The following is a 27971-nucleotide window of genomic DNA, read 5'->3' as shown; positions in this document are numbered from 1 at the left end:
ATATAGAGTATTAAAAAGATTGTTTATAAGAAGTAGAATTATTTAACTATTATATTGTTTATAAAATGTAGAGTTGTTTTTTGATAATTATTTTGTTAAAAAATATTTTTTGTAAAATATAAACTAGTTTTTTAAGAATTTCAAAAAAAAAATTAGTAAATTGTAGATTATTTTTTTGAATTAATACAAAAACTTTTTGGTAAATTTGAAAATATTTTTGGTAAACTTGACTACTTTTTTGTAAGAGTTGAGTAATGTTTTGCTAAACTTGACTACTTTTTTTGTCAGAGTAGACTACTGTTTTGTAAAACTTGACTACTTTTTTGTCAGAGTGGACTATTGTTTTGTTAAACTTGACTACTTTTTTGTCAGAATGGACTACTATTTTGAACCTATATATATATATATATATATATATATATATATATATATATATATATATATATATATATTAAGTATTTCATATTTTTGAAATTTTTTTGTATTTTGAAAACTGCACTTCTCTTTAGTTTTTTTATTCTCAAAATTAACGTAATGAGTTGTAACGAGTATTTTGTATTACTCATTACGGATGGAAGATGAGAGTTTGTTAATTCTCAATTATCATATGTTTGGCCACCCAAATACAATCCGAGAATGTTTTATTTCAGTGTTGAATTTTACGAAACCACCACGTACACCGAATTTGTTCATTTGGTGAAGTGTAAGATGGGTCTTCAAGAAGAATCAAAAGTTAGTCTGGCTTATCAACATCCAGAACAACTCTATTATCGTGGTATTGTTGATGATCGTGATATTAGAAAGCTGATCAAGGTAATAAATGTCATTAAAGATAAATCTGTGTCTGTCTATGTGGTGGTTGAAGAAGGCGTTTCGCGTACCGAAGTGGATGATAGAGGAAAGGAATCTGCAGCTAATGTATCAAGTGGAAAAGGGAGCAACAACCCAATGGGTAATTTTAAAAGTCCAAGTAAAAGTCAATATCATAATGTCGCTGAAAATGTAAATGTAGTGTCTGTAGTGCCAGAACCGATTATGTATGTTACACCGGAGAGTTATAAGTATATCGGTGATAATGATGTTGGTACATATGTTAATGATGAGGGTGTAAATCATTACTTTGACCAAAAAACAACACTACATGTGGTGAATAAGGTTGGTAATGAATTTGGAAAACAAGTTCCATTTTTGTATGATGGTGAACTAAAAGTATATGGCGAGTTTATGGATTGTGACAAGTTGGATATCTCCAGCCTAGATAGTGATTCTAACATAGAAGAATTTGATGATGAACCTAAACTTATTTATTCATATACCATGTTTCATGGTATGCCCCCATTGCCTTCGTGTCCAGTAAACAATGATGTGAACATTCCATGTCAGAGGGTGGATATAAATGAAGAGATTAAGGTTCTATACATTTTTGAGGACAAAGAGTTGCTCAAGCTTGCAATTGGAAGACAATGCATGGAACAAGGTAAGCAATATAAGACAACCAGATCGAGAAAATAAAGGTTCGAGGTGGTTTGTTTGGTAGAAAATTGTTCTTGGATGGTTAGGGCAAGGGGAATCAAATTGACTACTGCTTTCCAAGTCACAAAAGTTGTTGACCAACACACTTGTTGTGCAACAAACTTGGAGTCTAATCATCGAAAATCAAAGAAAAAGGTTATCGGCCACTTTATCGCTGAATTATTGGTCGGAGATTATAATAGAGTTTATCAGGGGTAATGAAATTGTGAGGGACATCAATTTGAAATTTCCAATCAATATCTCATACCAACAGACATGGCGGGCAAAACAATATGCGTTGTTGATGTTAAGAGGTACCAAAGAGGATTCATTCACCAAACTACCGGTGTCACACCCCCAAACCAAGGATGGCGGAAACGTCCGGGGGGTGGAGGACTTCATGTATAGCATCATAACAACAATTGCAATAGTGATTTAAGCAAACACAACCAACATATATATAATTGAAAAAGTTACATCATTGTATGAATTACATGTTTCCAAATCAATTACAATATGTTGACAAAATGTGAAATGTTTGACGCCTTAACGTCCCATCCTCAAAAGCACTTGGTTACCTGTTTAGTGATTTCCTGAGAATACAAGTTGTTTGAAAAAGTGTCAACACAGAGGTTGGTGAGTTCATAAGCATTTGTAGACAGTTTATGAAAAGCTTTTTATTGTAAAAGTAGTGTTTGATCCAGAAAAATCCAATATTTTCCTTAAAATGTAAAAGTAGTCTTAAAACCTAAAGACCGAGGTGTACAAGTAATTTGTTATACTTAAGATAAAATATTGCAAGTTTAAATCTACGTAAACTCGTTTGATCTACATGAATTCCCCGTAAATTTTATGTTTGTTAATACTTGATGTGAGCTATTATAACCATACTATGACCTAGTTGGGCTGAAACGACGTTCTTCAGACGTCGGAACTGTTATGACATTTGTCACCACAGACCTGCCGGTCTAGCTGTTGCAAGCAACTCAGGTGTGGGTTTGTCAATCCCAATATAGATCTATATACAACTATCACGCTCTCCCTCCAGGAGACTCTGGTTACAATACATGACTTATTGGTAAAGTGAAGCGGATGTCTCACAAAAGCCATTAACGAATTCACGTGTAATGTAATGGAAAATTCCTTTTTGTATGAATGTACCTTTTTTGTATGAGTGTGTTATGTGATGTATCATAAACTATACCTATTATAGTTTATCAAAACAAGAGTAAAAGTGGTAATGTACATAAACTATACTTAACATAGTTTATTCAAATGTTTGTATGTATAGTAATAGATGCACTTTGATTATAACAAATTGTTATTTCTATGCTTTGTCTAGAAAACTTCATTTGTTAACTGATGTATGTCTACATACTAAGATAATAATGTCATATATTGCAATAACATATAATCAAATAAAGATATACACCTTGCTCAACATGTTACAAGGTGAAATGAAATTGATAGAATTTTTCTGCTGATAACATTTTCTATCCCATCAAAGGTCCAAATCAGAATCCAAAAATTCTGAGAGTTTGGAAAATGAGTCTAGTTTCTCCATAATTTTTCTCATGATTTTTAATGACCTCTAACTTGTGTGAATAAGTCCATAGTCACAGACTGGTCCGGATTGATGTTTGAAATGATAGACAGTTTTGTAAAAATCACCATAAATTATAGAAAAATCGTATGGAGATGTGCAAGTAGTCATTTTAACGCTAAGAACTTGAACTATTGGCACCTAAAACAGTTTTGAAAACTAAAATGTTTAAGTTGTCCAAAACAGTCCGTGAATGGAGTCCAACTTTTATGATGAAGGCTATTAGAAAAGTTTAGTTATGTTCTTGGTGTTTTAACTTGTATCCCCCCCCCCCCCCCTTAAAACTTAGGAAAACATAAAAATACAGGGGTATGAAATCACCTTATGTGATTTCAGTAGATGATTGTTGGAGAATGGAAGTGTTCAACTCAAGAACACTTGAAGATGTCTTGAAGATTTTCGAGAATCTAACATCAAAGTGATGGAGTTTGTGTAAGCAATCGATTATTGGAGTAGGATGAAGTGTAATAATCACAAGAAGGATGAATTATAGTTACCAAGAGTATAATAAAACTTGATGATCAGCCTTGGAGTCTCGAACTAGAGGAAAAAGTTTGAGAGAAAAGTTGTGTGTGATTTTGTTGAAATGAGAGCAAGTAAGTGTAAATGAGGAGATAGGTTGACTTATTCCAGCTCTTAGAACGTGGGAGGGGCTGATGATTGATGGAAAGGTACAAGGAAGTGACTAGGGATGATGGGGAGGAGTGTGGGTTAGCCATGGAGTGGGTATGGTGGTTGCTTATGTCATAATACAAAGAAAAGCCAACACTCAATCTTTGTACTTCACCCACTCATTTATTGGATAAGATTTGCACCAAAAACGTGGGAATTAATGAATTGTGAGACTTTAATTGATTAAATAAAGTTTTGGGTGAAAATCCCGCGTTAAAACGATGAAAAACGAAGCCAAAACGAAGTCGGGATCGAAAACCGGGAAGAAATGGGCTTCCCTGCGAGACCTCTCGGTCCTGGCCGAGGTTCGGTCCCTTCTGATCATGGGCCGAAGGCGAAATGGAGCGAAGTGGGTAAGAAGCAAAATGGACCGAAGGTGGCTTCGGTTCCTTGTGCGAGATTCGGGCCCGAGAGCACCCTTCGGGTTCGGTTCAGCAGCCTTCGGGTTCGGTCCAAGAGGGTTCAGTCCCTAAGAGGACTTTCGACCCTAAAAGGGGTTTCGGCTCCTTAAGGCTGTTTTTCGCGTAGACTTCGTTTTCGAGCGGTTTTTGACTGAATTAAGGGTCGGGATGCCCCCGAGTGATTTTAGAGAGATTTGGGAGAGATTCCACATTCTTGGAGAGATTTGGGAGAGATTTGACATTCTTGGAGAGATTTAGGAGAAATTTGACATACTTAGAGAGATTTCACATACGGAGAGAGATTTGGGAGAGATTTGACATACATGGAGAGATTTCTCATACGGAGAGAGATTTGGGAGAGATTCCACATTCTTGGAGAGATTTGAGAGAGATTTGACATACTTGGAGAGATTTCTCATACGGAGAGAGATTTGGGAGAGATTCTACATTCTTGGAGAGATTTCTCATACGGAGAGAAATTTGGGAGAGATTCCATATTCTTGGACAGATTTGGGAGAGATTTGACATACTTGGAGAGATTTCACATACGGAGAGAGATTGAGTGAATACGATTGAGAGAGGTTTCGTTTGTGACATTTTTGAGTGACCGGCTTCACAATGCAAGTTCTGTAAACCTCATTAAGCTATGTTTTAGGATCTTACACACTCCAGATGAGTATGCAACATTGTTTTATCGGTTTGGTTCATTGTTTAGCACTAAGGCTAAGGAAAATTAAACACACGAATTGTCCAAGTGATATTTTCTCATTAAAATAGTGAGTTATACAGTAATTACATAACGTAAACCCTAATATACAAGGTTTAATCGAGTTGAACGGTTTGACTCGTTGACTTTGTTTGACTTTGACTTGACCCGAAATTGAATATTGTCACAACCGGCGTATCTGCACTCTTGGTCAAGCATAATCCAGGAACTGTTACTCAGAAAAGAACATATGATGATTAGTTTAAGTTCATGTATATTGTATTGGGTTGCTCGGTAAGCAGTGATAATTTTTTATAACAATTATAATGTCACATCCCCATTTTCATGGCCAGAAAAGACCGATTTTGTTTATGATTTACAAAAATCCGAGTACCTCTTTTAATAAAAATGTTGCGGAATTTGTTCCCAGTAAAACATGATAAATATGTTATCAAAACACTTTCGAAGAAAAGTATTTTTATTCATTTTAAAACATTTGGGATGTTATCTTCAATACAGAAACATAAGCATAAATAGAACTTACATTCATTATCACTAGTGATTTATATCTCCTTAATCTCTCAGTGTAATGTGACTTCATATCAACACCTGTGATATAAATAAACTGAGTGGGTCAGGTTGGGAAACCTGGTGAGTACATAGGGATTTCAATCCCACAATTTTATACCATATATATAGTTTAAAACTCACAAGTTATACAATTTCACCATATATATATATATATATATATATATATATATATATATATATATATATATATATAAACAACTCTTATCCCACCCCGTCGATCCTCACAACGAGACTATCCATACTCTCGGACCTAAGATTAGCCGTTTTACCTAATCCATACTCCCGGATCAGAAATGAACCACTTTACCTAATCCATACTCTCGGACTAGGGACGAATGACTAATCCATACTCTCGGATTAATGATGAATGATTATGCCTAATCCATACTCTCGGACTAGGGACAATGACTATATCTAATCCATGCTCCCGGATTAATGACATATACTAAGGTTTTATTCTCTGAGTATAATTCACTCGTACTCGTAAGAAAACACTACCCAATATTCCTCATAATTAATTTAGGTTTACTCTTTATTCTAAATCAGCATATATAATCAGGTATGTTCTTTAACAAGTATCTCAGGCAACATCAAATAATTCTCACATAAACATATATTTAATACTTCAATCGATAGTTGTATTAAAATCATGTTCATGAAAGGGACTATGCACTCACACATAAAATCTTCAACAAATATTGAACTCTTTAACATATATTTAATACTTTAATTAATACTTGTATTAAAATCATGTTCATGAAAGAGACTATACACTCACACATAAACTCTTCAACAAATATTTAACTCTTTAACATATATTTAATACTTTAACTAATACTTGTATTAAAATCATGTTCATGAAAGAGACTATGCACTCACTTGAAAAGGTGGTGATTCCGAACTCAGACGGCGCTTCGCTTCTTAAAAATAATTTATTTCGACGAAACCTAGTATTATTATCACGAAAGTTTAGTCTATTATTTGCCGAGACTAATTAATAGTCTAGCTATTATTACTATTATATAAGCGTAAAACAATATTTATATAACCCATAATAATAGCCCAAGTACTCATTATAAGTTCCTAATAACGTTACTATAATTAAATAAACGATATATTAAAAATAGCGTAGGCGTAGCTCACTTACAACGAGTTTTATAGAAAACCGGGCTTTGCTTGGAGCAGCGTTACCGAGCCGAAAATATCTTCTTCTCGGAGCCGTCAAGTACTCCGGGGCTTCCGCCTCGTGCCAGGGAGGTTCCCTAGGCTTTTCGGGGGGTTTCGGGGCTAGAGAGAGGTTCTAGAGAGAGAGTAAAAAGAAGAAAGAATGAGAAATGTGTGAAGAAAATGAGGGTGGGAGAGGTTCGATTTATAGGGTGAAAATGGCTGAACTTGGTGCCACATGTCACCATCTAGTGGCAAGATTTGGGGAGAAAGCAATGGCCAAGATTGTTCCACATCACCCATTTTCGCACAGCACATTTCCGACTTCTAAAATCCGTAACTTTCACATATGACCTCCATTTTGACGCTCTTTATATCCACACGTAGGTAAAAATAAGATCTACAACTTTCATTTTGACTCGATCGGCTAATTCTCGACCGATCTTAAATTTAAGAGTACGAGGAGATAATACTGTTAAATGTCCGCGTAAAATTTATAACTTCCACATACGCACTCTGTTTTCTGCCTGTCTTTTTACCGTTAAGTTCCTATTAATGAGATCTTCAATTCTCATTTAGGTCGCGTAGGCCAAAAACCGCTCGAACTAAAATTCGAGTTTCGGGCCGTGCACTGCTATGCCAAATCTTAGAAAATTCAAAACTGCCTCATACGAAGTCAGATTTGGGCGTTCTTTTTTTGTATCTTCTCGGTTTAACATATAATACAACTTTTATTTGGATCGATAAGGCTAAAAAGTCCTTTATCAAAAATTCACTATTTACGTCTCCCGGTGCCATGCCGGTTTTGTCGTAAAAACTTCGACGGACCATAACTTCTTCGTTATAACTCGGATTTCGGCTTTCTTTATATGTACGGAACCCTTGAGACATATTATATATCTTGGTTAAGATTATTTATTCTAAATAATATTTTATCGAAAAGTCATTTTTGACCCCTATTATCTCTAAATTGACTAGCCCAGATCTACGGGTGTTACAATTATCTCCCCCTTAGGATGTTTACGTCCCGGAATCATCAACAAAATATGCTCACATGATGACTCCATACGTTATCTCTTCATCCTAAGTAATAACCGTAACTTTGATGTTTCTTCGAACGAATATCTAACTCTAAGGCTTCCTGATTGTAGGCGGTGTTCGATCTTGCACTTGCTCCCTATCTCACGTTAGACTCCAAATTATGACCTTCAAGTCACAATCTCGATCCTTACTGGAGACTGCGTCTTCTTCTTAACAAACTTAAGATAAGTTATTTTATTACTAAAATGGACCGATGTGTCATATTCTAATGACTTATCATCGTATGTTCCCACGCTTAGACTCATGTCTCTTAGAGTCTTCCAAAACAGACTATACTTTCGTTCATGTTCCAATCTCATCTTAAAAGGTAGCATTTCTAGCTACAAGCATCTATCGCGATACCTCTACTGATCACTTTGATTGTTTTTCTCTTTAAGCATTTAGCTTAAGTCAGTTGCTACATCGGACTTGATTCTCTGAATTATTTATCATACTTATCGTAGTCGGACTCAATTTGATATGACCGCTAGGGTTGGTATAACAATCACCTTCTTAGTCATTACCGAAACGATGGTAACGATATTCTTGAATAAAACGGTACCAATTACTAGTTTCGTGGTAACCTTGTGACCTTCCCTTATCCAAGTGCGAGTCCTGTGCTTCCGGTAGTATAGGCCTCTACTACCATTCATACCTACTCATACTCGTCCCAAGTATTGTCTCGCAGTTTTCCCAAGTCACCATAAAATAAAATCACACGACAACTTAACACATTGGATAGCATAACGAAGGTTTTTTTTTATATTATTCCTTGAAACGATTACATAGGTGTTCAAGTCCACCCTAGACTATGCCTCTAATAGGCTACATCATACGATATTATGGCTACTGCATAACTCGATCTTCGGATATGAAGTCCGCATCCTCGATTCCTCGCGTTGTCATCTACTTCGTCAAGGATCATCTGAAATGCTCTTGCCTTTGGTTTTGGCGGCATATTCGGCTTTGTAGCTTCTTCTTTCCTTGGTCAGTCTTGCTTGAAGTGTCCCTCTTCACCACATGTAAAGCAGACTTCTCTCTTGGTTGTGCATTCACTGGCGTAATGACCAATCTTCCCGCGTTTAAAGCAGGTCATCTCTTTAGATCATTTCCCAATGTGCTTCTTTCTGCACTTGTCACACCATTGCGTTCCTTCTTTGAACCAGTATTCGAGAATTTTCTCTTTTTGTTGGACCTTGAGGATCCTTCAAACTTTCTCTTCTCGCTAACCCCCATCTTGCTGGCGGCTCTTCCCTTGATCATATATACAACAGACTTGGCAGCCCAGATAGTTGCCTCCAAAGTAGGTGTCTGACGTACTGGCACCGCATACTCCCATGGAAGTCCCTTTGCGTACTTGTCAAATTTTTTCAGCTCATCCTGGACAAGGCGCAAAGAAAATTCCATCTTGTCCGTGAAGTTGTTGGTGTATTCATCGATGGTCATGCTTCCTTTCTTCAAGGTTAGGAATTGGTTCTCCAGCTCGAGCAGGTTTTGAGCTGAACAATACTTACGTTTGAGTTGCACCAAAAACTCTGCCCATGTCGGTTGCAGGGCTCATTGGGGCTTAAAGTCTTCCCCAGGGTGTTCCACCAACGACCAACACCTCCTCGAAACTGTCGTACTGCAAACGTGGTCTGTAATTTGCCTCTACAACCACACCTCATGAAGGCCAACTCCATCTCCGAGATCCAATCCATAACTCTGATCGGATCTTCCTTTCCAGTGAAATTCGATGGCTTGCAAGTCAGAAAATCTTTGTACTTGCATCCATTCCTCTCGACTCCGTCATCTTGATTAATCCTTCTGATCATCGGTGCATCGGCTTGACCAACGGTCCCACTGTAGTTCCCTTCCTATGACTGCCCATCATTTAGTTCGGGCTGTTCGATATGCATCGTAAGTTCCTCTCGAGTTTGTTGAAGAAACGCCTTATTTCCTCCATTTGACGATCCAACATTATCTAGATCAACGCTTGAAATCCGGCCATTGTGATTGGCTCAGGAGCGGCTACTACAATATGTATTTGCTCAATCACTGGGGGTTGATCTCGGTTCCCATTTGCATTCACGTTTCCGCTACGGGTCCTTGCCATCTTGATCTATACACCGAATAAGGTGAATCTAGATCTTTATTTAGGATTTGACGTTTAAATCATCCTTATCAGCCTGAAACATTTATATGCTAGTTCTAATATCGTAGTCGTACGTTTAGAATCCTAAACACATAAGGTTTCAAGATCCGGTGGGCAACAGACCATAGATCCGAATAAGTAATAGCATATAAGGCACAAAGCATTTAGCACATAAAAGCATTTCAGGCATAATTCCTAAAATAAGCTAGTGCTCACATCTCACAATCATTGCTTAGCATTCTAAGTGTAAGTCTAGAAATCCTAGGAATTCCTAGTTCGCTTAAACTAACACTCTGATACCTACTATGACATCCCCATTTTCACGGCCAGAAAAGACCGATTTTGTTTATGCTTTATAAAAATTAGAGTACCTCTTTTAATAAAAATGTTGCGGAATTTGTTCCCAGTAAAACACGATAAATATGTTATCAAAGCACTTCCGAAGAAAAATATTTTTATTCATTTTAAAACATTTGGGATGTCATCGTAAATACATAAACATAAGCTTAAATAGAGCTTACATTCATTATCACTAGTGATTTATATCTCCTTAATCTCTCAGTGTAATGTGACTTCATATCAACACCTGCGATATAAATAAACTGAGTGGGTGAGGTTGGGAAACCTGGTGAGTACATAGGGATTTCAATCCCACAATGTTATACCATATATATAGTTTAAAACTCACAAAATATACAATTTCACCATATATATAAACAACTCTTATCCCACCTCGTCGATCCTCACAACGAGACTATCCATACTCTCAGACCTAAGATTAGCCGTTTTACCTAATCCATACTCCCGGATCAGAAATGAACGACTTTACCTAATCCATACTCTCGGACTAGGGACGAATGACTAATCCATACTCTCGGATTAATGATGAATGATTATGCCTAATCCATACTCTCAGACTAGGGACAATGACTATGTCTAATCCATGCTCCCGGATCAATGACATATACTAAGGTTTTATTCTCTGAGTATAATTCACTCGTACTCGTAAGAAAACACGACCCAATATTCCTCATAATTAATTTAGATTTACTCTTTATGCTAAATCAGCATATATAATCAGGTATGTTCTTTAACAAGTATCTCAGGCAACATCAAATAATTTGCACATAAACATATATTTAAGACTTCAATCGATACTTGTATTAAAATCATGTTCATGAAAGGGACTATGCACTCACACATAAACTCTTCAACAAATATTTAACTCTTTAACATATATTTAATACTTTAATTAATACTTGTATTAAAATCATGTTCATGAAAGAGACTATGCACTCACATATAAACTCTTCAACAAATATTTAACTCTTTAACATATATTTAATACTTTAATTAATACTTGTATTAAAATCAAGTGCATGAAAGAGACTATACACTCACTTGAAAAGGTGGTGATTCCGAACTCAGACAGCGCTTCGCTTCTTAAAAATATTTTCCTTCGACGAAACCTAGTATTATTACCACGAGAGTTTAGTCTATTATTCGCCGAGACTAATTAATAGTCTAGCTATTATTACTATTATATAAGCGTCAAACAATACTTATATAACCCATAATAATAGCCCAAGTACTTATTATAAGTTCCTAATAACGTTACTATAATTAAATAAACGATATATTAAAAATAGCGTAGATGTAGCTCACTTACAGCGGGTTTTATAGAATACCGGGATTTGCTTGGAGCAGTGTTCCCGAGCCGAAAATCTCTTCTTCTCCGAGCTGTCGAGCACTCCGGGGCTTCCGCCTCGTGCTAGGGAGGTTCCTTAGGCTTTTCGGGGGGGGGGGGGGGGGGGGGGTTTCGGGGCTAGAGAGAGGTTCTAGAGAGAGTAAAAAGAAGAAAGAATGAGAAATGTGTGAAGAAAATGAGGGTGGGAGAGGTTCTATTTATAGGGTGAAAATGGCTGAACTTGGTGCCACATGTCACCATCTAGTGGCAAGACTTGGGGAGAAAGCAATGACCAAGATTGTGCCACATCACCCATTTTCGCACTTCACACTTCCGACTTCTAAAATCCGTAATTTTCACATACGACATCCGTTTTTGACGTTCTTTATATACACGCGTAGGTAAAAATAAGATCTACAACTTTCATTTTTACTCCGTCGCCTAATTCTCGACCGATCTAAAATTTAAGAGTACGAGGAGATTATACTGTTAAATGTCCGCGTAAAATTTATAACTTCCACATACGTACTCTGTTTTCGTCTGTCTTTTTACCGTTAAGTTCCTATTAATGAGATCTTCAATTCTCATTTAGGTCGCGTAGGCCAACAACCACTCGAACTAAAATTCGAGTTTTGGGCCGTGCACTGCTATGCCAAATCTTAGAAAATTCATAACTTCCTCATACGAAGTCAGATTTGGGCGTTCTTTTTTTGTATGTTCTCGGTTTAACATATACTACAAATTTGATTTGGATCGATAAGGCTAAAAAGTCCTTTATAAAAAGTTCACTATTTACGTCTCCCGGTGCCGTGCCGGTTTTGCTGTAAAAACTTCGACGGGCCATAACTTCTTCGTTATAACTCGGATTTCGGCGTTCTTTATATGTACGGAACCATTGAGACATATTATAAAACTTGGTTAAGATTATTTATTCTAAATAATCTTTTGTCGAAAAGTCATTTTCGACCCCTATTATATCTAAATTGACTAGCCCGAAACTACGAGTGTTACATATAACATATGAATCTTAATTGGTATTTGTTAATGCCATCAAAAATAATTGTAGGTACAAGCGTTCATCAAATATTGTAGGCCGACCCTAATAAATCACGGTGGTCACCTAAAGGGTGAATTCAAGGGTACGATGTTGCTCACAGCGACAATGGACGGTCAAAACCAAATCATGCATGTTGCTTATGCCATATGCAAAAGTGAATGTACGGAGACATGGTCTTGGTTCCTTCGAAAACTACGTGAATGTATAGGCAACGTGGAAGACCTTACATTCATATTTGATAAGGCTCCATCCATAGCGACGTCAATTGCAAATATATTTCCTCATGCCCATCATGGAATATGTTATATCCATTTGTATTTCAACATTTTAGCAAAATTTGGAAGCAAGGATACAATACACGCATTATTTTGGGAGACATACAAAGCCTATACTATTAAAAAATTTGATAATGGGATGAAAAAAGTTTAAAAGGTAAATGTTCGTGTATGGGAATACCTACAAAACATCAATCCAGAAAGATGGGCTAGGGCACATTTTCCTGGGAATCGATATTTTCTTATGACATCAAATAGTGCAGAGTTGATAAATTCAATGTCAAGATTTGCAAGAAAGATGCCAATATTGATGTTGATTTAGTATTTCTATGCAACAATGCAATAATGGAGTTTTCAGAAACGTAATGTTGTAGGTACTAATATTATATATATATATAATAGTACTTGAAATGTTATTTTACTACTTATATGATATTATCAAATTATGTTTATTTTTTTAGCTGAAGCAAAAACAATACTCACCCCATGGGCTGAAACGATTATAGAAGCAAATAAGAATGTTTGTAATAATTGGATGGTGTATCCTATCTCAAATAGTAGATTTGAAGTGAAAAGCTCTACTCACAAAAGTGTCATTGTTGATTTCCAACAAAGAACCTGTACATGTAGGCGATGGCAAATAGATGGCTTACCTTGTGGCCATGTCACAAAAGTGCTCACAATGAACCGTTACGAAGATTGTTCGAAATTTTGCTTTAAGAACTTACTTTACAGAGACACTGAGGAAAACTTACGAAGAGTCTGTGAACCCCTTACCAAGTCCATCTGAGTGGGATATTCCCGATGATTTGATGATTGTGAAGCCACCCATAATGGAGAGACGTTAGTCGGGTAGACCAAGAAACACTGACCATATTCCATCGCAAGGTGAGCGTCCCATACGACAAGAATGTTCTACATGCGGTCATTTTGGACACACGAGGGATAATTGTACGGGCAGGGGATCGGGGAGTAGATCTGGGGGAGGAAAAATCTACACAAAAGGGCATAATGACTGATGAAATCGCATCCAGAAGCGGGTCACAGAACGAAAGCATGTACCCTACTTTTGATTTCGACATCACATTTTATTTAAATTGTCCTTAGATTAATGTACGAAAGTAATGAATTCCCGTATTTGTAATCTGTATTGCTTGTATTAAACTGCTCTTCTGACATTATTAATTAAATCTAGTACCCCAATTATTATCTACTTCATTCCATGAAAAATAAAGCACAAACATAAAGCATTATATAAAACGAGATACATCAATAGCAAACATTACCTAAGACATTTCACATATAAGAGTCTTCTACATGAAATATTTGTTATTTTTAACTAGAATCCATGCATCCTCATACTCGAAGTCACTTCCCTCATGCTCCAAGATATAATGATCTTTAACCATTCTAAAAGATCTTCGTTGTTTGGATAACGATACCTATTTTTAAGATTATAATACCATCGATTGAACCATGTGAGTTTTTTCCTTTAAATCCATCCACTTACCAACAATATCTTCATGTGTTCGGTGTTTTCCTTATCCCAACAAGAGGTTAAACATAGCTGTTATGCGGGTCCATTCATCACCTTCAAAGCAATCAGGGTTAACCATGGTTGTTACATCCTCGTAAACGTTCATCCAACATCGTGATACCACCATTACCTCTTTTATCGTCCATGGATGTGGTGTATTGGACGGAGCAGCTGAATAGGAAGAAGTTGTTTGATTGGAGGCCATTTTTAAATCTATTTGTTAGTTTGTTTTAATTTTATAGGAGTACTTAAATAAGAAAAAAAGACTGATAAACAATTAGGTGGATTCCCATAAGTATTGTTTGAAACTACATTGTGCAGGCTACAAAGCAGTAGTAAAAGTCTATAAAACCATAGTCAAATAATTGTCAAAGAGTAGTCCAATTGTCAGATACCTTACACGGAGATACTGTTTGAAATGACAAATCTACTATTTGAAATGACAATACATTATGTAGGATACGAAGCAGTAGTCAAAGTCTATAAAACCATAGTCAACTAATTGTCAAAGAGTAGTCTAATTGTCAGATACCTTACACGGAGATACTGTTTGAAACGACAAATCTACTGTTGGAAAAGACAGTACATTATGCAGTGTACAAAGTAGTAGTCAAAGTTTATGAAACCGTAGTCAAATAATGCGAAAGAGTAGTCCAATTGTCAGATACCTTACACGGAGATACTGTTTGAAACGACAAATATACTGTTCGAAAAGACAATACATTATGCAGCCTATGAAGCAGTAGTCAAATTCTATGAAACTGTAGCAAATAATGTCAAAGAGTATTCAATTGTCAGATACCTTACATGGGGATACTGTTTGAAACGACAAATATATTGTTCGAAAAGACAATACATTATGGACCTTGCCTTTATAGCTCCTACATACATAAGTGTCGGCATGTGGTAAGGCCCTTACCTCCATAACCTTAGGCACACTAAGTAATTGGTAATTGTCTCTTACAAGTGATTCGAAATGAGTTTCTCTTACAATGTCCATGAAGAAAGTTTTAACAACTTGCCTGTTTACCTTTATAACCTAAGGCGAACCAACCCGCATACTCACACTCACATCAAAATGGGTTTGATGGATCGTTTCCAATCTTGTTTTCTGGCTATTGGATGGGTGGTATATTTCTTTTCCAATTTTCTTTTGTTTCTTTACATTTTTTTAATATTTGTACATTTAAACTAATTGGTTTGCACTCTTAAAAAATACAGGTCTATGCATTCGTAAATTGTTTCTTGCCTGTCCTTTACATAGGTAGTGTATGTCTTAGAGGGGACTACCTAAAAACAATGTTTGTAGCGGTTGCTAAAGATGGGAACAATCTGACTATCCATATAGCATTTGGTATGGCGGTTGAATATAATGTGGTATCTTATACGTGCTTCCTAATGAGGTTAAAAGAATGTCTCGAAGAGGGTAAGGAAGTAGCGTTCATATCCAATATGTACGATGTCGTTGGCTCTTGTGTAGATAATGTTTTCACTGATTCTTATCATGGTTACACTTGTACGAGCGTCCACAAATATTTACACACAAGAGTTGGCTCTGAAAAATCAATGGAAACTTTGTTCTGGATAACATTAAAATCCTACACTATGTCAAATTTTGAACAAAAATTTTCTAGGCTACGCATTGATGCTCGTGAAGTGCTTACGAATATCGGTCATCAGAAATAGGCAAGAGCCTATTTCCCTGACATCCGTTCGAATGTACTCAACATGGAAGTTCCTTAATATTTTTCAGTAGTACCGCTTAATCATCGTAATGTACCGATAATAGCGCTTATCGAGGGAATTCGTGAGTACATGCAAAATACATTTGTTGAACGAAGTATAATGGCACGTATATTTTCGGCTGCAATATAAAATAATTAAATGTGTTGTACAACAACCTTTTCTAACCATATTTATTTTTCAGGTAGTTTGAGTGGTGTACTAACACCGTATGCTCAAATGATGGTTTTTAGAAGGATGCAAAAGTTTGTTCGTTTGCAAGCAACACAGATCCCCCAACAGATCTCGTCTCCCATGCCGACATATGTGTATGAAGTATTTGATTTTAAAACAACTTGTGTTGTAGACCTTAACGGTCGTACTTGTTCATGTGGAAAATAGAGCAGTCTCGATATAACATGTGGTCATGCCATCGCAAAAGCACGTGATTCAAACATGCATGAAATAGTTAATTTGGTTCAAGTATATTACCATGCTGATGTATTTCGGCTTGTCTACCAGATACAAACCGTTCACCCACTACCCCCACCATCTGAATGGGAAATACCAGACCCTTTGATGGCTGTTTTATTGCCGATGTAAAATTTATCCGCTCTAAATATTGATGCATGTAATATATTTTTCGTTGTCTATGTAATATATTTGTTGTGTTGTTTGTAATATATTTTTAATATATTATGTTTGTAATATATTTGACATTATGTTTGTAATATATTTGAAATATATTATGTTTGTAATGTATTTGCCATTCTCTTTGTAATATATTTTCCATTTGTTCGTGCTGTTAAAAACGAAATAAAATAACATAAGTTGCCATTTTTATCTTACGATAAAATTATGTTTTTTTGTGTGATTTTCATGTTTTATATGTTGGTTACATTGTTTTTACATAGTTCTTCATCAGAAAATATCCGGATTTAAAATCTGATATCGTTACATCATTAGTTTTACCCTCCAAAGTATGCTTCGTGCTGGTAAAAACGACATAAAATAACATAACTTGCCATTTTTAGCTTACGATAAAATAACATAAGTTGCGACATAATAAACATAACATAATTAAATTGGTTTCCACAAATTAGGAAACTGTTTGGGATACAAATTTTGTTCACGATCGATAAAATCCCTGTAATTCTAACAATATCTGTTAGACGGGCCCGTTCAGCTTGAAGCACATTAAACTCCCTATTTGTATCTCGAATCCATTTGTTAGCCTCTTTGATTTTTTTGGTAGTTTCAGCAATTCATTTTTCTTTTTCAATTACTTGATCTGCTAGGTTGTTTGCACGTTGGTTGAGTATGTAACTAATTTGAGATTCCCTTTCGTTGGCTTCTTCAGCGGCCTTCATAGCTTGGAAAATGTCGTCAGACATGTTATCTGGGAGTGGGAAATCTGGGCCTTCCGGAATTGGGTTGTTATCAGAACAAACATAGCAATCTTCTTCTTCACAATGGCAAACACCGAACTTAGATGTATTCGTTCTAAATTTTTGAATGTTGTAATGTATCACGTTTAAGATGTATGTTAGTTGCATATTAATAAGGTGAGACCAACATAGAAGTACTGTTTGAAAGGACAATTTTACTATTCGAAATGACAAAACGTTATTCACTCTAGAAAGTAGTAGTCAAAATTTATGAAACCGTTGTGAAATAATGTGAAGGAGTAGTCAAATTCTAGTATAACTTACATAAATATATTGTTTTAATTTTACAATAACTATATATTGTAGATGATATTGATTCTTAAAGAAGAGTAAATGTTGCAATGTAATTTCTTTGAATTTTACCACCTAATGTTTAGTAAATATTTTTTGATTTATACCACCTAATGTGATATAAACAGTATGGTTTTGTAAAATGGAAATGTTAATTACCACAATCTCAAGTTACTCCACATCGAATATTATACGCTTGCATCATTTATTAAAACCACAATCTCAGGTTACTCCACATCGATTTAAAAAGAAAACTATTAGCAAATAATAGTAAAACATGATTACATAGGGATTAAAACGACCATCAACGACTCTGGTATTTCCCATTCAGATGCAGGGGAAACAACGTTCACATTTCTAGTCTGGTATATAGTTCGAAACACATCAGCAAGATAATATATTTGAACCATATCGGTTAATTCCGTGTTTTTTGTATAACGTGTTGCAGCAATAGCATGACTACATGCTATATCTAGACTACGCCATTGTGTGTCGATTAAGATCTACAACACACCTTCTTTTTAGATCAAAAACTTGGAAAATATTGGAGGGGAACGGAGACGGGATCTCAGGTGGAATTTTAGTTGCTTTCCATCGTAAAGACTTTTGCATCCTCTTGTGAAGGACCATCTCTACGTAAGGGGTGAATACGGTGTTCAGCATCCCTGAAAAGTAAAAGGATAGTCAAATATGGATATTTTAATGGTTTATAAAAACTTTCTAAATTACCTCCCACGACACTACATTCTGCAAACATTTGTTGGATGTACTGAACAATTGCATCAATTAGCGTTATTATCGGTACATTGCGTTGAGTAACCGATAACACCAATAGGAATTCTGGAATATTAATGTTTAGTACATTCCAACGTATATTAGGGAAATAGGCCCGTGACCATTTTGTTTTTCCGATGTTGGCAAGAACCTCACGTGCAACATGACTTAACTTAGAAAATGATTTTTCAAAATCTTGTGTGGTATATGCTTTGCATGCACGGAAGAACGAGTAGTCTAAATTTGTGCTTTGACCAATTCTTAAGCGACAGTAAATCAAAACACTCATAGACGAATAACCATGATAAGCCTCATGGAATACCTGACCCACAAAAGAAGAAATGGTATCGTCCATATTGGTTATGAACGCAACTTCCCTACCCTCTCTGATAGCATCCTTCAACCTCATAAGGAAACAAGTGCAGGGGTTAACATTATTTGCCACCACGATACCAAATGCTATTGGTGTAGTGTTGTTGTTTCCATCCATATCAATTGCTACGAACATTGAATTAAGAGACTCTCCTCGAATACGAACACTGCCTATGAAGATGACCAGAAGCATGCTTCTTAAGAATGTGTTGATCTATTTCATGGGTAGTAGAACACAATTATTAGTTTTCAAACTAATTTAAATCTTTTTAGCACAAAATATAAACAAATCAAAAGTACATTACCACACATCGAATAGCGACAAAACATAGTTCAAACCGATCTAAAACATAGGTTTTGATGAATGTGTAAATATGGGGATTTGTACGTTGAATGTTGTGGAGGTAAACAGGCAAGTTAGTAAAGTTTTCTTCATGGTCATAGTATGAGAAACTCATCTTTAATGTTGACGAGTTAAACGGTAATTTAGTGATAAGTCTTTCCATAAATCACTTCAAAAGCTATTAAAAGGAATAAAGTAGTAGTCAAATGCTAGTAAATAGTAGTCAATGGCTATAACACAGTAGTCAATGACTGTAACATAGTAGTCAAATTACAATGATGTGTTCGAAATTCACTGTATGATAAGACAAGACATAAACTAGTAGTCAAATGCTAGTAGACAGTAGTCAATGCCTGTAACACAGTAGTAAAATTATAATCATATGGTAAGCCCCTTATCTCCATAACCTTAGGCACAATAAGTAATTGGTAACTGTCTCTTATAACTGATTCGAAATGAGTTTCTCTGATAGTGAGCATGAAGAAAGCTTTTACAACTTGCCTGTTTACCTTCATAACCTAATCCATTTGTTATGAAGGTAAATAGGCAAGTTGTGAAGGTAAACATAAGTTGCCATTTTTATTAGAGATAACTTAACTGAAAGGAAATTAGAATTACAAATAAACATAACATTAATATTAGAGATAACTTAACATATTACTAACGTGCAAATGGTTGTTCGTCCGAAAATATTCGGATTTGAAAAGAAATTACAATTACAAATAAACATAACATAAACTGAAAGGAAATTAGAATTACAAGTAAACATAACATTACTAATAAACTAACATAAAACTGAATGGAAATTTGAATTACAAATAAACATAATATTAATAATAAAGATAACATAAAAACTGAAAGGAAATTAGAATTACAAATAAACATAACATTAATATTAAAGATAATTTAACATATTACTAACGTGCAAATGGTGGTAAGACGACCATATTTTCAATTGGTATTTCCCAAAGCAGAAGGATTAGAATAGGATTAACCGCCTCAGCTTGGCATGCATTTCGATACACCGCAGAAGTCAACTTATAATTTACCAATTGTTGTATTACTTCAACTGTAAGCCTTCTTAGCGATGCTATACCATGTTCACAAGGTATGCCTCATTTTTTCCATTTGCCGCAAGTACAAATAGCACGTTCAACTTGTACCGTTTCTATGGTTAAATTTAAACTCACTTCAAATTTTTCACCGCCGATATGTGTAACCTCATAACCATTAGACTGGTTCATTCTTCTTTCAAGCACGTGTTGTGCATAATGAGTAAGATGACCATGCATTCCCTCTGTGAAATTATTTGAGTTACAATCAAATAGGGGTATATTAAGGTAAAAGTTGAATAACAAATATTTATTACCTCCGAATGCAGCTCGATAGCCGTACACTGTTTGTATCGACTGATGGACCACTTCAAAGATTGATGTTGTTGGTAACTCGTGTGTGTTTGTTGTTAGCTGATTCAATCCAATCGGAATGCGAATATATTTCACATTGAAACGAACTTTAGGAAAAAAGGCTCGAGCCCATTTTGCAATTGCAATATTTTCAAGCCAGCAAAGATCATTCCCGTTAACCTCATTTTTTTAGTTTGTTATAAAAAACATAAAATTCAGACACACTATAAGTTTTGCATGTCTTCCGGAACAACTTTTCCACAACGGTACTTCCTGTGGAAGTCCTAACTTTATCGGCTATATTTTTACAATAGTACCCATGATATGAATCTGGGTATACCCGCTGAATGGCGTAGTCTATGGAATCAGACATATGGCTTATGAAACCAACTTCAACAATGTCACCTAAGCATTCTTTTAACCTTTTCAGGAACCAAATCCAAGCCTCGTCACAGTCTATGCTTCCCAAAGCGAATGCTATGATCAGGGGTTCATGATTACCATCCAAAGCAAGAGCAACATACATTGTCGTTATGCTAGCTATCCCCAATAAGGGGTAGATGACCAACAAATATTGTTGGTATTATGGATGTGATAAAGGTAGTAATCTGTAAAAACGATACCAACATTAGGCAAATATGAACTTGAAATAAATAATAACTTAGTATAGAGAAGGACATACCACGCATCCCAATGAGACAAAAAAAATTGAAACCGGTCTCTCATATCTTTCTTGATGATTGTGAAAGAGTTACGATTTGTTCTTTCAAGATTATGAAAGAATATTGGTAGGTTAGAAAAACTTTTTTTGTATACCTCACTAAATCCACTCATTTTGTTGGATTAATGTCTAAGCCCGTAACTACATTTGGTAAGTACTTGACCCGGTTGTGCATGGTCCTTTTGGGTTGCCTTCACCAAAGCAACATGATAGGATGATTTATAAATAAAGAGGTTATTATGATTTATTAATATATTATATGATTAATATATTAATGTAGAAATCATATAGTTTAATTACCATTAGACAAGAATTAATTTTGTGGCTAAAAGTGATTAATTAAATAAAGGGACTGGAGCTGTGAATTATGTGATAGTTGGTTTTGGGCTGTGGATCCTTATGGATCATAGGATGGAGGAAATTAAGGTGTATGGAATCCTTGAATTCGTCCAAGCCTTATTCTAGAAGGATCCTTGGACAACTTAAGGCCTAAGTTATCCAATTAGGGTTTCAGGATGTAACCCTAGCAGCTCAATTATTTAAAGAACCCAGGGGCTATAGAAATCGGCTACTAGAAACCCCAAGGAGTTCCTAGAGCCGATTTTGTGCCTACGACCTCTCTCCAAATCATCCTCTTGCTTCTTGGCGTTTGTAATCCATTAGAGGAGTGGCATTTGTGACTCTAAGCTCCAAGGACAACAGATTCAAGCTTTCAAGAAGACGTAATCATCTAGATCTATTCTATTATGTCAATTTCGAATTGTTTACTCTAGATCTAGGGTTTGCAAGTATTGGATGAAAAGCATGTTTATTAGAGAAACCTAGATCCAAGCATTAGGGTTTGCATGTGCACATATGAATGATCTTATGGCTCAAACCCATCGGTGGTATCAGAGCCTTGATTGGCTTCTCTTGAATTTGATGCTTTGTGTTTGTTTCTTGCTTAAAAAAATTGTGTTTTTTGCTCTCTGCCCGATGAACTCAGCGAGTCCCATTATGGACTCGACGAGTAGGATGAACTCAACGAGTCCATAAGGGGACTCGGCGAGTCGGAACGTCAGACAGAGGGAATTTCAGGATTTCTTGCTGTTTTGCTTAAGGATAATTACCTAAATTGTTTTGGTTTAATAAAATCCGAATTTTATTACCTTTTTATCAATATCCTCATCAAAACAAAAGATAATTACCAATTGTTTAAATAATAATTTCCTTATTTGATAATACTTGATTATTTAAATTAATTGTTGAATTATCTTGCAAGTAATATTGACTAGGTCAAATTTAGATAATTATTAAATTAAATGTTTAATTGAAAAATTATTTGCTATTTGGTCTTTGTGTTTTGAAAAAGTTCAAAACATGCTCTCAAGTTTTGAAATAAAATTGTATGATTAAAATGTTTAATTTGAACTATTTAAATTTCAAGCCCTAGAATTTTACAAGTTTAAAATTCAACCTTATACTTTATAATATTATAAGATTAATATATATATATATATATATATATATATATATATATATATATATATGTATGTATGTATGTATGTATGTATGTATAACTTATAATGCTAGTCTTACCGTTAGTAGTCCTCATCCACGAAGCCGATCTATAAGGGGGGTATAAGATTATGGCCTATAAAATGGTCATTTAATGGGTGTCCACTCTCACCTAGCGCTTTCTTATTTGGTGGAGGGTCGTTAGCTGAACGGGTAGGATAGGGAAAACCTTTCCTCATTAAAAGTATAATGAATCTATATAAAGTAACTAAATGTTTTTCCAAAATTCTCAGTCTTAGTTACTTTAGGCAAAGTGAATTGATGCAATCCCATGAAATTACACTTTGTACCCTTGCTAAGAAGTTAGTGGAGCGTGTGTGGTTAACCGGCACACTAATTGGTTTCTAAGCAAAGGTGGCAAAGGGTGACTCATTGTTTGTCATAGTTCGATGGAGCATGTGTGGATAACCGGCACATCAAATAGGTGACTGTAACAATGAGGGCACCATGTACATTTGCATGGTTATTCACACCCGCTTTGTGATCCTCGGCATCCCAGTCACAAACTTGAGGGGCATATCGAGATTTAAACATGCCATTGAATGGTTCAATGAATCTCAAAAGAATCTAGGAGTTTTCAATACATTTAAAACTTAATCTTCTTTTCATTTTTAATGGTGGAGAATTAGTGAATCGTAATTCACTTACCTTCAAGTTATTTGCATATTAGATTACGGCATCCCTTTTCTAACATGTGAATAATGTTGTTGGATCCTAGCCCTAATTTCTCATTTTGGGTGTTTAATTAGGGATTCATTTCTAATCAAACTTTGTTCTTTTCCTTTTTCAGATGTCGAACATGAACAACAACAACAGCATTTCTGGCTCGAGTTCCTTTGGATCTTTCTCACTCATGAACTTGTGTGGGAGGGTGATATTCGACGGAAAGAATTTCAACGATTGGATCCGTAACATTAGAATGGTTACCCGTTATGAGGACAAAGAGTATGTCATAGATAAGGAGCTGAAGGAGATCGACATGAACACCGCTACTCCCGAAGAGATTGCTGCCTTTGAGGCTCACGAGCGTGATGCCATGAAAGTCCATTGCATCATACTAGCAACAATGACTTCCGAAATCCAAAAGTCCTATGAGGACATGAATCCCTATGAGATACATCAAGACTTGCTGGACCGGTACCACCAAAGTGCGAGGCAAGAGAGGTATGGGATCATCACTTCGATGATCACTACCCAAATGGGTAGTGGAGAGTCCCTTACCGCTCATCTGCAAAAGATGCAGAGATATGTTGATCGCCTTCTCAAGTTGCATGTTAACTTTGATGAAGAGCTGGCGATTGACATCATCCTTTACTCCATGCCTCCCTGCTATAACCATTTTCGCATGACCTACCATATAAATAAGGAAGAGGTCACCTTGAGCAAGCTTCAAGGCTTGCTTAGGACTGTTGAGATCTAAAGGATAAGTCTGTTGCATCAACTCCCGCTCCAACCGCTGCCCATGTTTTGGCAATTAGGCAAGGGAGGGGTTAGAAGATGAAGGCTCCCTCAAAGAGCAACCACAAGGGGAAACCCCAAGATGGTACTTCTTCTAGTGGAACCAAAGTTGGCTCTGCTAAACCCAAATCTAACCCGAAGGAGGTAGAGTGCCATCACTGCCACAAAATAGGGAATTGGAAGAGAAGTTGCCCAGAATATCTGCAGGTCATCAAGGATGGAAAGATCAAGCCATATTACGCAGGTATTTACACAATTAAATCTAATGATTCATCACATTCCATTTCTTGGGTACTTGATACAAGATGTGGTTTTCACACTCGTTCTGATTTGCAGGGCCTAAGAAGAGATAAGGATGTGGAGCATGGGAAGATAAATTTGATCATGGGGAACAGAAGATCGTCACCTGTCTCCAAGATTGGAATTTACTCTTTAATGCTTAATAGTGGAATAGGATTAGATTTATACAATTATTTCTATTCTCCAGATATGGCAAGAAACATCATTTCATTTCATGGTTTATATAGACAAGGTTTTAGATATTCATTTGATATTGAAAAGGGTTCTATTAATGCTTATCTTAATGGTGTATTTTATTTTGAAGCATTGCCTTGTAATGGAATATATGAAACTATGATGGTTATAGATAGCTTAGGAAATGATGTGTTGTGTGTTGATTCATCCAATGGTTTGGATAACGCATGCTTGTGGCATTGTCGTCTTGGACATGTAAACAAGAAACGCATAACCGAACTCCAAAAGGATGGAGTGTTGGATTCATTCGACCTAAGGGACGATGACGTGTGCGATTCGTGTTTACTTGGAAAGATGACCAAGTCACCCTTCACTGGCATTTGTGAGAGGGGTGAGGGTCTATTGGATCTCATACACACCGATGTGTGTTGGCCCTTTAGATGAACCACAAAGGATGCGAGCTGCTTCTACGTGACTTTTACCGATGAGTATAGTAGATATGGGTATATCTACTTAATCAAGCACAAGTCAGAAACCTTTGAAAAGTTCAAAGAGTTTAAACAAGAAGTGGAGAATCATTTGGGCAGGAAAATCAAGATGCTTCGATCTGATCGAGGAGGAGAGTACCTAATTCTTGAATTCCACGACTATCTTAAGGAATGCGGAATCGTTTCGCAATTGACGCCACCAAGGACACCGCAGTTGAACGTTGTAGCTGAGAGGCATAATCGAACCTTGTTAGACATGGTTCATTCCATGATGAGTCGTGCTTCACTACCTATCTCATTTTGGGGGTACGCCTTAGAGACTGCCGCCCATATCCTTAACTTAATCCCTATGAAGAAGGTTGCCAAAACACCTCATGAGATGTGGATAGGGAAGGCCCCTCGTTGGCACATATAAAGGTTTGGGGTTGCAAGGCTTTCGTAAGACGAGAGACTCATGACAAGCTCGAACCTCATAGTGAGCGGTGTATTTTCATCGGTTACCCGCAGAAATCCTTTGGATATCTCTTCTATAGACCAGGTGACAATGTTGTCTTCGTTGCGAGGAGAGGGGTTTTCTGAGAGCGAGAACTCATAAGCCAAGGGGACAGTGGGAGGAAAATCGATCTTGAAGAGATGCAAGAGTCGAGCGATGAAGGAACGTCTAACGCTGGCACTCAACCCGAGGAGGAAACTCCGGTTGAACCGATTGACGATTCATTACCTCTTAGACGTTCCGAAATAGTTAGAGTTCAACCCCAGTTATATGGTTTTCATATTACTATAGAAGGGGACACGTATATTAGTGATAGTACACTAATAAATTTGGACGAACCTAACAACTATAAGGAAGCCATGGTAGGCCCGGAGTCTGCGAAATGGAAAAAGGCGATGGACAACGAGATTCAGTCCACATATGACAACCAAGTTTGGAATTTGGTTGACCATGTGCCCAGATGTAAGACGGCCGAGTGCAAGTGGATCTTCAAGAAGAAGATCGATATGGATGGGAATGTGCACACATATAAGGTGCAATTGGTCGCGAAGGGTTTCACTCAAACCCCCGGAGTTGACTATGATGAAACCGTCTCACCGGTTGCCAAGATAAAATCTATTAGGGTGATGATGGCCATTGTTGCATTTCATGATTATGACATGTTGAATCATAAAAAGTGACCCTCTTGAACTTCAGCTACCGCAGCCACCAAGCCACCGCAGTCAAGCAGCTTCATCAGCAATCAACAACTGCAATCTCTATCTACCGCAGTCTCTAGCTAGATTACGTTACTTTGTCTTTTTTGTAATACACTCTTTTTTCTAGTATGCCTTGCATGGCTACTCTTAGAGTTGTAATCTAGTTATCCTTGTGCGTCTCTATAAATAGAGCTCATTCTCATGTAATCAAAATAGTGCAAGAAGTGTATCACATCTAATTCGAATACACATCTCAGAAGTTATCTTTCTATCTTACTTATTCACTTTTCTTACTCTCATAATCAATCAATCACAACCTCTCTTCAGAGCAAGTCCTTTGTGACTTAATCACTAAGTTTGATCTCACTTATTAACTTGGCTTGAATGCATTCCTCGTTATGAATCAGCTTAAGTGTATACTTGATATAACAATTGTTGTCATTTACATTTCTTTACTTTTCCACAGCTAAATCTCTAACATCTAACTCTAAATATTATTGCTGAGCTTTTAGATCCTTTGAGATTAACTATTCCGCAATATACTTTTTCTAACGTTTGCTCAAGTGTGTCTCAAAGTTTTTCTCTCAACAATTGGTATCAGAGCCATAGTGGTTGCTTTTTGAAAATCGGAACTCTGATTTTTCGAAGAACCTTCTATACCACTGAAGCTCATTTCTAAAACAAAAAAAACACTTCAAAACATGGCACAATCGTTATCTCTGAATGTTTCCAATAGTGTTGGTGGTTCTAATCAAGCCCCAATATTGGTTGCAAATGAATATCATCACTGGTCACAAAGAATGGAAAGATACTTAAGGAGACTTGGTAGAGATGTATGGCGATCCATAGAAGAAGGACCACATGTTCCAATCCTTACACCAGTTCAAACTGACAGAGCTACAACAAGACTAGGAGGAGGTCAACCAGCTATGGGCCATCCCACCAAGGATGATCTTGATAAAATGGAAAATGATGTTGTTGCTTTTTATGAAATCTCCTGTGGAGTTGCTCCTGACAACTTCAATATTATCATAAATTGCAAATCAGCAAAAGAGACCTGGGATGTTCTCAAGAATCTGCACGAAGGCTCAGAGCAAGCTCAAGACAAGAAGCTCACAACTGTACTCAATGAGTTCAACAACTTCAAAGCTCACACTGGCGAAAGTTTGGAAGACTCCTTCAAAAGATTCAACCTGATTGTCACCAAGTTATCCAATGCGGACACCATCCGCAGTAACCATGAAACAAACCTTCAGTTCCTTAATGGATTGGGAAGACATTGGACTACGGCCAAAATGATAGTCCAA

The sequence above is a fragment of the Lactuca sativa genome, chromosome 4 (assembly GCF_002870075.4).
Source record: "Lactuca sativa cultivar Salinas chromosome 4, Lsat_Salinas_v11, whole genome shotgun sequence".
Classification (NCBI taxonomy): domain Eukaryota; kingdom Viridiplantae; phylum Streptophyta; class Magnoliopsida; order Asterales; family Asteraceae; genus Lactuca; species Lactuca sativa.
The sequence above is the reverse complement of the archived record's forward strand: the minus strand, read 5'-3'. Positions refer to the sequence as shown.